Consider the following 16,795-nt stretch of genomic DNA (forward strand, 5'->3'; position numbering starts at 1 on the left):
CAGTTTGGTCAAACTCATGCTGGTAGCTTCGAGAACACTGTCCCACCATCTCGTCCTCTGTTGTCCCCTTCTCCTTGTGCCCTCCATCTTTCCCAACATCAGGGTCTTTTCCAGGGAGTCTTCTCTTCTCATGAGGTGGCCAAAGTATTGGAGCCTCAGCTTCAGGATCTGTCCTTCCAGTGAGAACTCAGGGCTGGTTATGATATGTGGTTTATTTCTATGACATATGATATATGGTTTATTTACACACATTTACAGCCTGAGCCTGCTGTGGAGGGGCTTCCGAGTATTACATCCAAAGCAATGCCAGCTTCTTTCAAAGGCAGTAGCATCCTTCCCCTGTAGCTTGCCTTTCCCCAAGCACAGTCACATACCACCTGTTCTAGCCTTGCTAACCTAAGCCCTTTTCTAACACAGAGAGAGACCTCATTCAACTGCATCCTCACATCTAGTTCTTTGATGTTTTGTTGTGCTAATGGCTCATTACCCCCAGGCTTTCATCTCAAAGGAAATTAGGCTGACTCCATTACCTTTGAACCCATGTTGATTTCACAGGATTAAGGACATCTGGCACACAGTCCAGCACACGGGTCTGACTTAATTAGCCTTCACACATGAGAATTATGCTCCAACAACTTAAATACACACCTGGATCTCTCTTAGAACTGGGAAATAACTAGACTCAGGTGTATTTAACGCACAAGCTCCAATTAAATTCTAACGTTTGCTGAACCCAGACATTTAAAATCCACATATCTATTACAGTACATTTTGGAAAGTGGTTAGTCTCTCCCTTCGGACTTGAAAAGCTTGACTGCCTCTCAAACTAGGAACACCAAGCTTGGTACGAGGATTCCTGAGCTGGGATTGGCTGTTTTGGTTAACGTTGGGAGGCTGGCTCCCATTTTGAATATGACAGACCCCAATGTGACTTTGGTATAACCTCACCCGATTTTGGGCATGACAGCTCCAACTGCATCAATTTCAAACTCAGCATGGAGGTTCCCAAGGTGGGGAAAGCAGTCTTTGGCAACAGTGGGATGCAGGGCATCATTCTGAATCAAAATAGCAGGCTGAAACCTGACTTGATTTGACTTCACCTGATTTTTAGTGTGACAGGTGCAAACTCACAACATGCATCCATTTAAAAATCGCAATAGTTCTTGGTTTCCACAAAGTTCTGGACAGCCCTAGGCGCTCCTCACTATTATTCAATAGCCTAGTTCAAGATAAGAGTTAAGGCTATCTCACATTGACTTGCATTCCACAAATTTGGCAACTGGAGGTTAAGGCTGATTGTAAGCAAGAAACATTGTGGATTATGCGCAATGTCACTAATTGTACTTGCTTAGGGCTTACCCTCTTTGCACCCACGTTTTTCCTTGGCCTTTCAGGCCCAAATCCAGACGGGGAGGGTGGGGTTCATGCCCTAGTCTCATATTGCCTTCTGAAGCATTACCTTACTTTCTCCTAAAGTATGCAGAGGAGGGCAACCAAAATGGTCAAAGGCCTGGAAACGATGCCTTATGAGGAACAGCTAAGGGAGCTGGGCATGTTTAGCCTGGAGAAGAGGAGGTTAAGGGGTGATATGATAGCCATGTTCAAATATATAAAAGGATGTCACATAGAGGAGGGAGAAAGGTTGTTTTCTGCTGCTCCAGAGAAGCGGACACGGAGCAATGGATCCAAACTACAAGAAAGAAGATTCCACCTAAACATTAGGAAGAACTTCCTGACAGTAAGAGCTGTTTGACAGTGGAATTTGCTGCCAAGGAGTGTGGTGGAGTCTCCTACTTTGGAGGTCTTTAAGCAGAGGCTTGACAACCATATGTCAGGAGTGCTCTGATGGTGTTTCCTGCTTGGCAGGGGGTTGGACTCGATGGCCCTTGAGGTCTCTTCCAACTCTATGATTCTACGATTCTATGAATGTGTTATTTAGTGGGAGAACTGCACTTCAAAATTTGAACAAATGTGTGTTTTGAAAGACAGCTGCATTTGGGTTCATGTATTGTGTAAGGGAGTTAGAATCACATCTAAATTGAACTGAAGCTAATTTTTCCCCTTTCCTAATTTGACCACACTGGACTGTCAATATGACACTGCCTGGTCTTTAAACAACAACAATAATAATAAATCCTTCTCTCTGACCTTTGCCATTTCCTCTTCTCATTAATTTGCCCACATTAATTACCGGCAGATCATCAACTTTGTATCCAGTAATGAGATTGTTAACTAACTTTGCTTAATCGTTTTAGCTTGGCAATGGTTAAAGAGGCAAGGTTTAAATGCACCAAATCTATTTAGAAGGAAGCAATCAAGATTATTAAATATCCAGAGCAAGTGGGAAAGCAAGCTGAGCAACACAGAGAAGATTGCTTTTTCTGCTAATATTTGCACTGGCTTCAAAAAGCTACAGATCTTAATAGAAGCCAACCTCAAAGATTTGGGGAGGATGGGTTGTAGTATTGTAATTAGATGAATGTTAGTGGGACTGAGTAGAGAAGACATCAGTATTTCATCTTCCTAGTTTCCATTTCATCCTCTAGCCATCTACTCATTGTTTGAAATTCTTTGCTATTCTGTTTTTATTAGAGCTGCTATCACCTTTGACCTTAAATGAAATATTGAGGGAATTTGGAGGTCCATTCCTAGACAGAACACCTGAAGAATTCTTATTTCAGATGATTCCAATAATTAAAGGGACAGCGATTTTTAAGAAGTGGCAAAGAACAATTTCAAGATATATATGGCAGGGCAAAAAGCCGAGGATACAATTTAAGTTATTAACAGACTCAAAGGAAAGAAGAGGCTTTGCCCTGCCAGACTTGAAATTATATTACAAGGCTTCGTGTCTCTGTTGGTTAAAAGAATGGATTAAACTAAAAAATACTAAATTGTTGGATTTAGAAGGATTTGATAACAGATTTGGATGGCATGCGTATTTATGGTCAGAAAAGAAGAAAAGTCATAAAGGCTTTGAGAACCATATCTTCAGAAGATCTTTAATAGAAATATGGGATAGGTATAAAAAACCTATTAGAACCAAAAGTTCCACATTGGTTGTCTCCACTAGAGGTTATGAGTGTAAAGAAAATCAATATGAGAGGGAGTTGGGTTACATATGGAAAACTTATAATTAATGAAGGAGGAAAATGGAAAATGAAGCCATATGAACAAGTGAAAGAATATGTATTTGATTGGTTGCATTATTTCCAGGTAAATGAAATGTTTAAAAAGGATTTCAAAGAGAGTGGATATGCAGAAAAGGATTCGAAATTTCAAAGGGAGATAATAAATAATGATTACAAGATACTGTCAAAAATGTATAAGATGTTGTTGGAATGGTATACGATGGATGAGGAAGTAAAGTCAGTTATGATACACTGAGCCAGAGATTTTGGATACAATATGCAACTGGAGGATTGGGAAAAAGTATGGAATGAAAATATAAAATTTACAGCATGTACTGTGTTAAAGGAAAATATGATGAAAATGGTATATAGATGGTATATAACACCGGTTAAGTTAGCAAAAATGTTTAAAACGTGTAACAAGTGCTGGAAATGTAAAGAAAAAGAAGGATCATTTTATCATATGTGGTGGGAATGTAAAAAGGTGAAGGGTTTCTGGGAGATGATATATAATGAGTTGAAAAAGATGTTGAAATATACATTTGTAAAGAAACCAGAAGCCTTTCTGTTAGGAATAACAGGATGTGAGATAAATAGAAGGGACTTTAAACTTTTTCAATACGCAGTTACAGCAGCAAAAATATTAATGGCTCAGAAATGGAAACAGGAGGAACTACCGACCCTTGAAGAGTGGAGAATGAAGCTTATGGACTATGCAGAGCTGGACAAACTAACTGGGAAGATTAGATACCAACGGGATCACAAGTTCATTGAGGACTGGGGAAAATTCACAGAATATCTGAAAAGTATATGTGATGAACAAACAACGCTAGTGGGATTTAAAGAAGTTTTGTGAAAGTCAGAGAAATATTGTTAAAAAGAAACAGGATAGTAAGGGTATGCTAAAAGGCAATATTATATACTGGGAATGCGTAAAGTATGTAAAAATATGGATGATTGGCAGAGAAGCTGATGGAAGTCTAAAAAGTTGAAATTTGTGAAAAATTTGTAATATGCTAAATTTGTATAATGGAAATTTGAATAAAAATTATTATATAAAAAAAGAATTTAATCAAAAACAGTTTCAGTGGGACTGGCAAAAATTTCTCCCCAAGATTCTTTAGGGTATAAGCAGCTTTGCACACCTCCAGTGAGCAGTCATCAGTGTTGGGACTAAAAGATAGTCCGGGGGGAATAAACTTTGTGGTTTCCCTCCAAAATCCTAACCTCCAGCATTTTATCTTGCCCCCCCAATGCCTCTCTTCCTGCATGAAGCAACCATGAAACTAGCTTGTACTATGTAGTCTTAGAATCTGAAGTTATCCTTAGAAATATGAAGAAACTGTAAGAACAAATGGGACCTCTGTGCATTTTATTTATTCTTTTAAGCAATGCTAGGGAAAGGGAAAGGGACCCCTGACCGTTAGGTCCAGTCGTGACCGACTCTGGGGTTGCGGCGCTCATCTCGCTTTATTGGCCGAGGGAGCCAGCGTACAGCTTCTGGGTCATGTAGCCAGAATGACTAAGCCGCTTCTGGCGAACCAGAGCAGCGCACGGAAATGCCGTTTACCTTCCCGCCGGAGTGGTACCTATTTATCTACTTGCACTTTGACGTGCTTTGGAACTGCTAGGTGGGCAGGAGCAGGGACCGAGCAAAGGGAGCTCACCCCGTCACGGGGATTCGAACCAGCAGCCTTCTGATCGGCAAGCCCTAGGCTCAGTGGTTTAGACCACAGCGCCACCCGCCACCCGCCACCTGCCCTTAAGCAATGCTAGTGGTGTGCAAATGAGACAGAATGAGTGGTAGTGAGACTGGATAGCTCCAAATTCCAAACACTTTTAACTCTGCTATAAATCAATTTTTATTTTTAAAACCAATTAGTTCTCACATACATTAATATAGAGCTACTGAGGAAACCGTTCACATCAAGGGGTTAAGAAAATAGGAAGGACCCTGTTGGATCCGACCATCTAGTCCAGCATCCTGTTCTCATAGTGGCCAACCAGATGCAAGCAGGATCTGAGCACAACAACCCTCTCCTCACTTGTGACCCCCAACAATTGGCATTCAGAAGCAGCAGAGCCGACTTGGGCCCCAGATTATGGGTGCCCAGGGGCATGCGTGACATAATGTGATGTCATAACGGGACGTTACATCGCACATGCCTCAGCAGCTCCTGGAAGACCCAGAAGTCACATCGGAGGCCCTGTGGTATGGATACTGAGCACCCACAACAATTTTTTGTGGGTGCCCATACCCCCAGGGCCCCGTGGAGTTGGCGCCCATGTTCAGAAGGGAGAGGAGGGATGGCCTCAACACGCAGTTGCCATTTTCAGCAGCAATCCCTTGTAGATCACCACATGGTACTCTAGAGATTTTCCAGAGCAGTTTGTGGAGTGGTAGTGGAGGGTCTACTGTTCAAAGGGAAGCAAGTCAAACATCCCACTTGGACAACCTACCCCCCAAAGACCTTTGCCTTGGAAGGTGTGTTAGCTACATGGGCAGAATGCGCCCCTGAGCAGGTTGGGTCTCAGTTTCAGCTCTTTGTCTGAATGTGGGCATAACTTCTCCTTTGCTAAAAATGATAAGGAGCAAATGAATATATACCAGTATGCTGTGTTAACTGCTTAGCTTAATACAATACTCTGACACAGCAGTTAAGTCTTTTCTTTGAAATAAAATTTAGTGCCTTGTGAACATAACAGCAGAAGTCACTACAATTTTGTTTTTAAACCCTTTTAATAAAATGAAACTTTTAAGTCCATATGCTGACTTCCAAGTCCCAGCGCTGCATTTCAAGCAGGGCTAATGAAATGGTATAATAAATCAGGCAACATTTTATAGTTGGAATGAAGATACACACCCACACTATGAATTTTTTTTTAGTGTCTTTTTATTGAAGTTTTCAATATTTACAACCAAATAGCCCACCTCCACTACAAAACCCAGGATGCAACAGGGTGCAAACAATAATATATATGTCTTAAATTCCTTTCCAGATTATACAAAAAAAAGAAAAGGAAAAGGAGACATTACAATATAAAATGTGAACCAACAAAAAAATCCCGCAAGCGATGGGGTTCCCTGCTTCATTTACTGTAGATATCATGTAAGCAATACTGTAAAGCTATTCATGGCAAATGTGTCCTTACATCTCACACACACACCCTTTCACAGTTTTCATTAAGCTTTTAATTTAGGGCAATTAGCCAGATTTTCCAGCCCTACACCATCAATGACAAATCCCCTCCGAAATCTAGCAATTAGCAACCTCACTGGCACCAATAAAAGTCCAGTTAAAGATTTAAAGTATAAGTCTCTTTTTTTCTCTCTACAAAATAAATTTAGTAACACCAGTTGCTCTGACGTGGCCAATTTTTGACCCATGATTTTAGCAATCTCTGAAAAAACTGTCCTACAATTGTGTTACCTTGATACAACCCCACCACTAATCATTTTTTGTCACACCCCCTGCAGAACCACGGCACACACGCTGCTGTGAATTCTAAATTAATTTTATAAAAATGTTCAGTGTGGTTTTGTGAGCAAGAAGTGAGCAAAGCCATTCTTTATCAAAAGGGATCTTTGAATCAGTGGCTAACTAGATACTTATGGGAAGCCCATAAGCAACACAGGAGTGCCACAGCCCTCTTCCTACTTGAGACCTCCAGTGACTGGCATTCAGAGGTCTACTGCCTTTGATGCTGGAGATGGTACACAGCCATTATGACTAGAAGAAGAAGAAGAGTTTGGATTTGATATCCTGCTTTATCACTACCCTAAGGAGTCTCAAAGCGGCTAACATTCTCCTTTCCCTTCCTTTCCCACAACAAACACTCTGTGAGGTGAGTGGGGCTGAGAGACTTCAGAGAAGTGTGACTAGCCCAAGGTCACCCAGCAGCTGCATGTGGAGGAGCGGGGAAGCGAACCCGGTTCCCCAGAATATGAGTCCACTGCTCTTAACCACTACACCACACTGGCTTCCCAGTGGCCACTGGATAGCTTTTTCCTCCATGAATTAGTCAAATCCTGCTTCAAAGCCATCTGAGTTGGAGGCCATCACTCCCTTCAGTTCAGACCTCATAAGTGTATATGTGAAATTGGGGTATGTTTTTGCCCCAACGAGCATAACTTGCTTGCATTGATTTCCATTTGCCATTTTATTGCCCCCCCACACAATTGGGAGAGATTCTTTTGGTCACCTTACACTCGCATTTGGCTGACTTCTATTAACTCAGCCTGGTTCTGATGCTTCTAGAAGCCTCTCTTGCCTTCATTCCAGTCCTCCATCTCTTCTGCCCCCCCCCCAATTAATTTGGTGTAAGGGAAGCAGAAGCAGGAACTGGTGGCTTTCTGTGTGCCTACAGAAATTACTAAAATTCCCCGTTTTTGGCAGATGAGTTCAGAAGTATGCATTCCCATGTAGTGCCAGGTGAAACCAACCATCACGGATCATTGTGTTTTTCTGCATTGTTTGGGTCCAGAGCAGCAGTCCCCAGCCCCACCGAGTCCATTTAGATCTGGTTTGCATTCAGGTCCTTGATGTCCAGCTTTGATGCCCCTAGAGTAAACCCCCAAAGGGCAAGTTCTCCAGCCGGTGGCCTTGGGCCAGTCCTTGTCTCTCAGCATAGCCAACCTCACAAGGCTGTTGTGAGGGCAAACAGGGTAGGGCACTAGCTGGTGCCCTGAGTTCCTTGGAGGGTGGGCTTCATGAAGGGTGGGGTAAAGGTATATAAATTTTGTGCATATATGCAAAATAAAGAGAACTGCAGCCCACATCTTTTTCTGCTCCTTTGGTGAGCAGAGGAAATACCTCTCTTGGTAATGAAATGACTATCCTGGTAATTAAGATCAAGGTATAGGAAAATGATTCACTTGACCTGGATGGTGTGGAAGCCAGTGGAGCCCGTGTCCCTTCTGGTGTAACCATTAAAGAATGGTTTAACAAGCAATCCCTCTTCCCAGGGAATTCTGGGAATTGTAGCTCTGTGAAGGAAACAGGGGTTTCCATATAACTCTCAGCACCCTAAACAAACTACAGTTCCCAGAATTCACTGGGAAAAGCCATGGCTGTTTAAAGTGGTATGATAGTGCTTTAAATGTATGGTGTGATTGTGGCCTATGAAGTGCTTTCTGCAATGTGTGATCATTGTGGAAGGAGGGGGTGGCCTCCAGCAGGGAGCCTTCCTTGGTGTGCCCCACTCCTAAGGCAGAGGGGTCTCCAGCCCCCCCATAAAATATTTGAGGGGGGCCAGCCCCCCCAAGTTGATGGGTATTGCCATTCAAATATCATGTGTGCATCACATCATGTGATCGATTACGCAGGGCGGAGCTTATCTGCCCCCCCAATTTTATTCATGTTGGCACCCCGTCTCTGATCATTGCACAGTAATGCCACTGTTTTTCCTCTGCAAGATAACAGAGCTTTTTGGCACTGTGGCTTCTCTTCTAAGCATCTGAATGACTGGTATTGGTGCTTTCCTGAGCACAGCACGAGGGGAGCCCTCCTGAAGTGACTCATTCTGCCTGCAAAGCACTCAGAAAATAATCCAAGAGGGAGGTGGAAATATTTCAAATTCAGCCAGAAGAACTGCCTGGCCGATGGGCCTCTTCCTTCTTCCTAATCACGTCATTTAACTCAGCTGTTGTCAGTACACAGGCAGGGCCCCACACTGGGCCAGATTGATTTGTGGATAAGAGAAGCCAGGACCTCCGGCTCTTTGAAAGGATTTATGTCTACCCTGCCCCATTGTGTATAAAAGCTAAATGATCGAAGCATTAGGCAGAACATGTTTCTACAGCGGGCTGGGGTTTTCTTCACAGAGGCCTCCTGTCTTGGGATGGGAGCTGGCCAGCTTCTGCTCAGGCCCTGGACAGGCTCCTTTGATACACAGAAGAACCATTTTCACTGTGCATCTTCAGTTCAGGTCCACCTCATTGTACAGACCTCTAAAAGAATTGTTATTTACATCATGTTTTGGAAAGGAATAATAAAAAAGTTATTCAATCTATTTTGATCCAGCCTCCAGGCCAGATACTACAGTGGGCTCATAGCACATTTGTTACATTGCTTGTAACATGACATAGAATCATAGAATCATAGAATCATAGAGTTGGAATAGACCACAAGGGCCATCGAGTCCAACCCCCTGCCAAGCAAGAAACACCATCAGAGCACTCCTGACATATGGTTGTCAAGCCTCTGCTTAAAGACCTCCAAAGCAGGAGACTCCACCACACTCCTTGGCAGCAAATTCCACTGTCGAACAGCTCTTACTGGCAGGAAGTTCTTCCTAATGTTTAGGTGGAATCTTCTTTCTTGTAGACATGATGGACAAGAGGTTATTGCCCTTGCATCCATTGCCCATCTGGGGTTGAGATTGGCCAAGCAGTAACAAGAATGGGATGGTGGGGGCATCTGCCCAGCAGCTACCTGGGCAGGGGTTAAAAATTAGCATCATATTATGCATTGTTGCAAGTTGGGGGAGATAGTTTTGATGTCATCTGAAGGGTTTGCATTAAAATCCAACCCGAACCAAATTTCTCCACCAGCCATACATGGGGTTTTTTTACTTGGGTTTTTGTTTTTTGCTTTAAATTCCTTTGCTTGTTTCATATTTCAGTGATTTTTGTTTTCCTCTGGGGAGGGAAAGGGAGGAGTAGACTCAGTAGCCTGACCCGGGTGTTGAAATTACTAGCAAATTGTCTGTTGTATTTGCATGTACTACTAACACCCACTGCCTCTTTGAATATAGCAATCAAGTGCCAAAAATGTAATGGAAGGGAAATTAGTTATTTGGAAACAAAATCCATACAAAGAGGTCTGGCAGCAGTATATATATCCCTGAGCTGCTGTCTTAGCTGATGGCTTACCAGTTACATTGTTACTCTTAATTTTAGAAATTAAATTAGAATGTCAGGAAGACTTTGTCAAGGCCTCTTGATAGCACAACCACTCATGTCAAAGCAATATTTGTTATGGAAGAAAATATGCTGCAGGAAAGAGAATGTACTGAGGACATTTGGGCTTTGTGACTGCTCTGTTGTAAGTGGTGTGAGGGGGGAAACCACTTTCAGATGCTGGTGGCGTGTGCTTGGTTTAGGAGGCAGCCCAGAGGTAAAATGCCACTTTTGTGATAAAGGGACACAGAAATTATGGGAATGACTAATAGCTGTTAGATGATGAATTAACAAAGTATGGCCAATAATATATATCCTTAAAGTTGTCCTCTGTGGTTTTACTTTTGATGTATAATATCTTCTAAACATTCCATTCTAGTAGTAGACCATCCATCTTTATGTCCATGTAGCAAGGACCTCTGGGATCTTTGCAGGAAGGGACTGAGCCAATCAGAGACTCATCTTGAGAAATGTTGTGCTAAATGGATAGGGATTCAGAATGCTGACAGCTGAATCTATGCATTTTAAGTTGTTTTGGGTGCAAACCTCTAATGAAGATATATCAGCTGAGGGGCCTTAGGGTTTGTGCTGCTCTGATCTGCACAGGAATCCACAGAGCAAGGCAGCAAGTTCATGTTGATCATTGCAGCACCATGGAGAGCGCCTAGCAAGCAACTTATTCTGCAAAAGTTAGAAGGCAGTTTTATAATTCCTTTCCTAATGATCTGTGGCATGCAATCTGCCTTTTTCATAGCTGCTACCCAGTAGGTCAGCATCTTCATTGAGCTGTCCTTTACAACCCGAGGGTCTCATTCTAATGCCGAGACAAAGGATTTTGGAGGCCTGATTAACCTGTGTGCCTCCCATCTGTATATACATTGTTATAAAATGCCACTAAACCTCCAAATACCCCATTCCACAGGAAACCAAAACTGGGTAAGGGTTGTTGGATTGTTTCACCACTCAGAGAATTATGAAAAGCATAACACTATCATATATGCAAGATCTCAGAAAGAGCAACCAAAATGGTCAAGGAAATGGAGTGATTCCCTTGAACCTGTTCTCTGCAGTTGTTCACTCTGTATCAGCAGGAGCCATTAGGTTTTCGTAACTTGCATCTTCTGGAAAAAAGCAACCTCATATTTCCTACTCATAAATACTTCCTGATGACAGCTAGAAACACTAAATGCTTTTAGCTCAGCACTCTTGTTAATTAGAATAGCAAACCTGCCTAGATCCAAAATACCCCTTTTTCTCATCTCACTCCCCCCCCCCTTTCAGGAACCTAGAAGAGCAAATATCTCCTCTCACCCATAGGAACATCATGTTTCATGTTCTTTTCAACAATGGTCTAATGCACAGCTACTACAGGGTTTTATTTTTCCTTGTAATGAGAAAGCACTAGAAGCCTTCTGGGGAGTTGGGGTGAGGCTGTAATGGTGGTGGTCCTATTCATCACTGAACATATTAATGTAGGAAAAGCCTTTTGGATCAGACCAGAGACCCATCTCATCCAGCATGCTATTTTCATAGCAGCCAATCAGATGCCTTTGGGAGACCTGACAGCAGCATGTGACCCATCCCTGACTTGAAAGCCAAGGAGTCAGAAATCAAGATGGAATGCAGTTAGGAAGCTGCGGAGAGAGCAAGCCAGTAGGGGGGAGAGATGGAGAAAAGTCACAGAGTGGATGGGACAGTGACTGGAAGACTGTGAGAGATGGTGGGCGGGCACATGCACATAAGAGTGTTAGAGAAGAGAATGGGAAAGGTGCGTGCTAGGAATCAGTGGTTCATAACATAAGAAGAACTATGCTCAGTCAGGCCTGTGCCCCATCTAGTTCAGCATGCTGTTCTCAGAGTGGCCAACCACTGTATTCTGCTCTGGTCAGACCTCACTTGGAGTACTGTGTCCAGTTCTGGGCACCACAGTTCAAGAAGGACACTGACAAACTGGAATGTGTCCAGAGGAGGGCAACCAAAATGGTCAAAGGCCTGGAAACGATGCCTTATGAGGAACGGCTAAGGGAGCTGGGCATGTTTAGCCTGGAGAAGAGGAGGTTAAGGGGTGATATGATAGCCATATTCAAATATATAAAAGGATGTCACATAGAGGAGGGAGAAAGGTTGTTTTCTGCTGCTCCAGAGAAGCGGACACGGAGCAATGGATCCAAACTACAAGAAAGAAGATTCCATCTAAACATTAGGAAGAACTTCCTGACAGTAAGAGCTGTTCGACAGTGGAATTTGCTGCCAAGGAGTGTGGTGGAGTCTCCTACTTTGGAGGTCTTTAAGCAGAGGCTTGACAACCATATGTCAGGAGTGCTCTGATGGTGTTTCCTGCTTGGCAGGGGGTTGGACTCGATGGCTCTTGTGGTCTCTTCCAACTCTATGATTCTATGATTCTATGAACCAGGGGCCCTGAAGAGACACTTGCAAGCAGGAACTTGGTACAATAGCCCTCCCCCCTCCTGCGGTTTCCAGCAGTTGGTATTAGGAAGCATTGCTGCCTCCAACTGTGGAGGCAGAATATCACCATCATGGCTAGTAGCCATTGATAGCCTTCTCCTCCATCAATTAAAATTATATCCATTTTAATCTGGCTCCAGCACCGTAGTCACTCTGGTAGATGATCTAGGCCAGGAACATCTGGATTTCTGAGCAGCTTCAATACATAAATCATGGTGTGCTTTTGAAGCATCTTGTAGGGAAATGGGTCTTGGGGGGGCATGGCACGATGAGTGGCTCCAGTCCTTTCTGGAGGGGCCATTCTCCATGGCCACACTGAGGCTCTGAAACTTTCTCCCCAGGGAAGTCCACCTCATTTCCCTATCAATGACTCATCACCAGGCATCCTTTTTAATAGGTGAAGCACAACCATTGAGCAAGAAGCACCTTCAACCTTTTGCAAGTCCAAAGAAGATGCTGGGAACACGGCTCACTGCCTGAACACAAGAGGAAACTTGCATAGAATTACACCTTTGAAGCTGTTTTGCGTTTGTATTCCACTAGAGAGCTTACGAAAACTCAATATGCACGATTCAAGTCAGACAACAGTTACTCTGTCTCACAGTTTAATATAATAACTGAGCTTTAATGGATCAGAAGTATTCAGATTTTATCTACCAAAGCTTCATATTACTCTGACCAAAATGTGCAAGCCAATAAAGCTCAGACTTCAACAATATTTTTTTATTAAAAAAATACCTAGAATGACTAATTTTTTAAGATCATTGGATTGGAAATAACTTTACCAAACTCAGTTAGAACAAAAGTGGTTGTGTTTCTGCCATCTGAGGTTTAAAAGCAATAAAAGTGGAATTAATGGGAAGTCATTTAAAAATAAATTTGAAGCTATGGTTCTTCTCTTTCTGCTTTCTGCAATGAAGAGTAAGGTAAGGGGAGCACTTTTAATCATTGGAGTGGGCAGGAATCCTCTCATTTTGAATGTTGGCATGGCATTTAACCGTTTAGAAAGTCAGGGGAGCTGCTTTTTCTAGGGTCAGGTTCACACCTTGACTTACACCAAGCTGTTGGGAGGCCCTTAACAAATTACCGCTTTGCTTCCATGATTCTTTGGGGACATGCCCTTGGTGGGACCACCTGCTACTCAGAGTTCAGGCCCGCCCACACCTCTCCCATGCCTGCCAAGCTAGCAGGTGAGTGATGGGGCAAGAAGCAAGATCAAGTCATTCACCCATCCACCTTATTTATTCATTATTGCATTTATAGCCACTCAAGGTGGTGTACATGGTTCCCCCCCCTCATTTAATCCCCACAACAACCCTGTGAGGTAGAGCGAGGCAGTGCCTGGCTCAGTGGGGACTGGAACCCTCATCTCCCAGCTACACTAGCCCAGCACTCAAACCACTACAGCCCTCTGGGTGACGTGGCAGAGTGTGGCAGAGGGAATAAAAAATTATTATTATTATTATTATATTATTATTATTATTTATTTATTTATTATTTATACCCCGCCCATCTGGCTGAGTTTCCCCAGCCACTCTGGCCGGCTTCCAAACAAGTGTTAAAAACAATACAGCATTAAATATTAAAAGCTTCCCTAAACAGGGCTGCCTTTAGATGTCTTCTAAAAGTCTGGTAGTTTTTGTTGTTCTCTTTGACATCTGCTGGGAGGGCGTTCCACAGGGCGGGCGCCACTACCGAGAAGGCCCTCTGCCTGGTTCCCTGTAACCTCACTTCTTGCAGTGAGGGAACCGCCAGAAGGCCCTCGGAGCTGGACCTCAGTGTCCGGGCAGAACGATGGGGGTGGAGACGCTCCTTCAGGTCTACTGGACCGAGGCCGAAGGAAAGGGGATGCATCCTCCCCAAGTGTGCCAGGCAGTCTGATTTCCACTGGCAGCCATGGTCACTGTTGGTTCTCAACTCCAGCTAGCCTGGAATTGGCGCTGTTGGTCCCTCCCAAGGCCCTGGGACCTTCCAATCTGGACAGCAAAGGAGAGAGGGGAAGAGAGAAATCTCAGCAAAACTGTACAGGACATTCCCTCCACGTGTGTTGAGCCAGGAGGGACAAAGGCTGTGTGTTCATTCACGGTTCAGCAGAATTCAGATCTGACAAGGTGCCACCCGCTGCCCATTTCAACCACTGTTTTTTCTGTTAGGAATCACTGTCTCCATCCATATTCAGGTGGCATCACAGATGCAGCATTTCCTTCAAATGCAACACAGTCCCCCATTGTTTCCTCCTTTAAACCTGGATGCCAGGTGCAGACAGCAAACCACCACTTGACAGCTCCTGTTCCATATACTATACCAGGCTTGGTGGCACTTACTGATGAAACGCCTGAGACTCTGCCTGTGAATGCCAGGGACAGTCTTGCGCCGGCTCCAATCATGACCGAAAGCTACAATTACATTTTGATTAAAGGAAATCTAGCTGAGCTTGTTTTTCTCCCTCCTGCCCCCTCCCCAAAGGCAGCATTTAAGCAGAAGAAACTAGCCCTAAATAATCCTTGCGTCATTGCAATGATGCCAGCTTCCTCTTAGACAACAAGGGGAAAAGGCAAACTTGCTATTTCCAGTGAAATCTTCTAGGTGGGTGTTATTCCCTTAATATGCTCATCCAGTCCAAATTCATTTTGATGAAAATTTCCATTTCCCTCTCAGGTGATGTCCTTAGTTGCCTAAGAGGAGGTAATGTGAGTGAATTTTGTCTCCTGAAAAAGAGAGATGCATAGTCCATACAAATCCATTTGCTCCAGGTGAGAATGATTGAGGCCATAGGAACCAACTCACAGGGGTCAAGGTCCCTTTGCCTCCCCCCAATAAAATATTTGAGAGGGCTCCCCCTCCCCCAGTTTATGGGCATTGCCATTCAAATAGTGTGCGCACACCACATCTTGTGATCGATTACACAATGCAGGGATTACCTGCCCACCTCATATTTTATTCAAGTTGGTACCCCTGCTTGAGGCATTTGCTCTTTGCAGATTCCAATACAATAGACCTCATCCACACCTCCTGCAGCAGGAGCAAGCCAGCAGTAATTCACACCACACACTTTGGAGTTAACTCTTTATTAGCAAGAACAAGGTCTGCACAGGCCTAATGAACACAGGAACTCATCCCTGGTAGGTCTTGCCTTATTGATCAGTTGCTAAGCCTAATGTTCCCCTCCTCCCCTATGTCTTCCTATGTCTCCTCCTCCCCAGGGTTTTTCCTGAGCAATTGGAGACTGTGCCTGCATGTCTGTCTTTGCTCCTCCTGCTTCATGCCTATTCTGGTTCTGAGAGACCATGGAGGAGGGGAGACACCCACACTCTTCCCCAGCCCAATTCACTGCTTTGTTTCTAATCAATGTATGTCCTGTAACTTCCTGCTGAAATCCACAAATTTCCAGTTTACTTCTTTTTTGTCCCACATTTGTTGTGCCCCTTCAGAAAGCAGTACAGTGGTACCTCGGGTTACATACACTTCAGGTTACATTAGCTTCAGATTACAGACTCCGCTAACCCAGAAATAGTACCTTGGGTTAAGAACTTTGCTTCAGGATGAGAACATAAATCGTGCTCCGGCGGTGCAGTGGCAGCAGGAGGCCCCATTAGCTAAAGTGGTGCTTCAGGTTAAGAACAGTTTCAGGTTAAGAATGGACCTCTGGAATGAATTAAGTACTTAACCCGAGGTACCACTGTAATGTAATAACAGTGGGAAAGCATTACAGAACAACCAGGAAAGGGAAATGGTCCAGTATAAACCTAGTGCTAGTGTGTTGTATCAATGCCATGTTGCAGAATACACCTGCCACACACACACACACACACACACACACACACACCCTGCCTGGAGGGGCCCCATGGGATCAACCTTTCTTTTCTGTACATTTATGAACAGATTGGAGAACTGGGTGCAAACTAACAAAATGAATTTCAACAGGGACAAATGTAAGTTTCTGCACTTAGGCAGGAAGAACCAGATGCACAAATATAGAATGGGGGACACCTGGCTTACATGTGAAAAGGATCTAGGGGTCATGGTGGACCACAAGCTTAAGATGAATCAACTGTGTAATTCAACAGCAGGGGAAAAAGTGAATGCTATCCTAGGCTGCATCAACAGAAGTTTAGTGCCCAGATCAAGGGAAGTCATAGTACCACTCTATTCTGCCTTGGTCAGACCACACCTGGAATACTGTGTCCAGTTCTGGACACCACAATTTAAGAAGGATGTTGACAAACTGGAATGTCTGCAGGAGAGGGCAACCAAGAAGATCAAGGGTCTGGAAACTAAGCCTTATGAGGAGCACTTG

This window comes from Podarcis vaucheri (assembly GCF_965113315.1).
Source record: "Podarcis vaucheri genome assembly, chromosome: 7".
Classification (NCBI taxonomy): Eukaryota; Metazoa; Chordata; class Lepidosauria; order Squamata; family Lacertidae; genus Podarcis; species Podarcis vaucheri.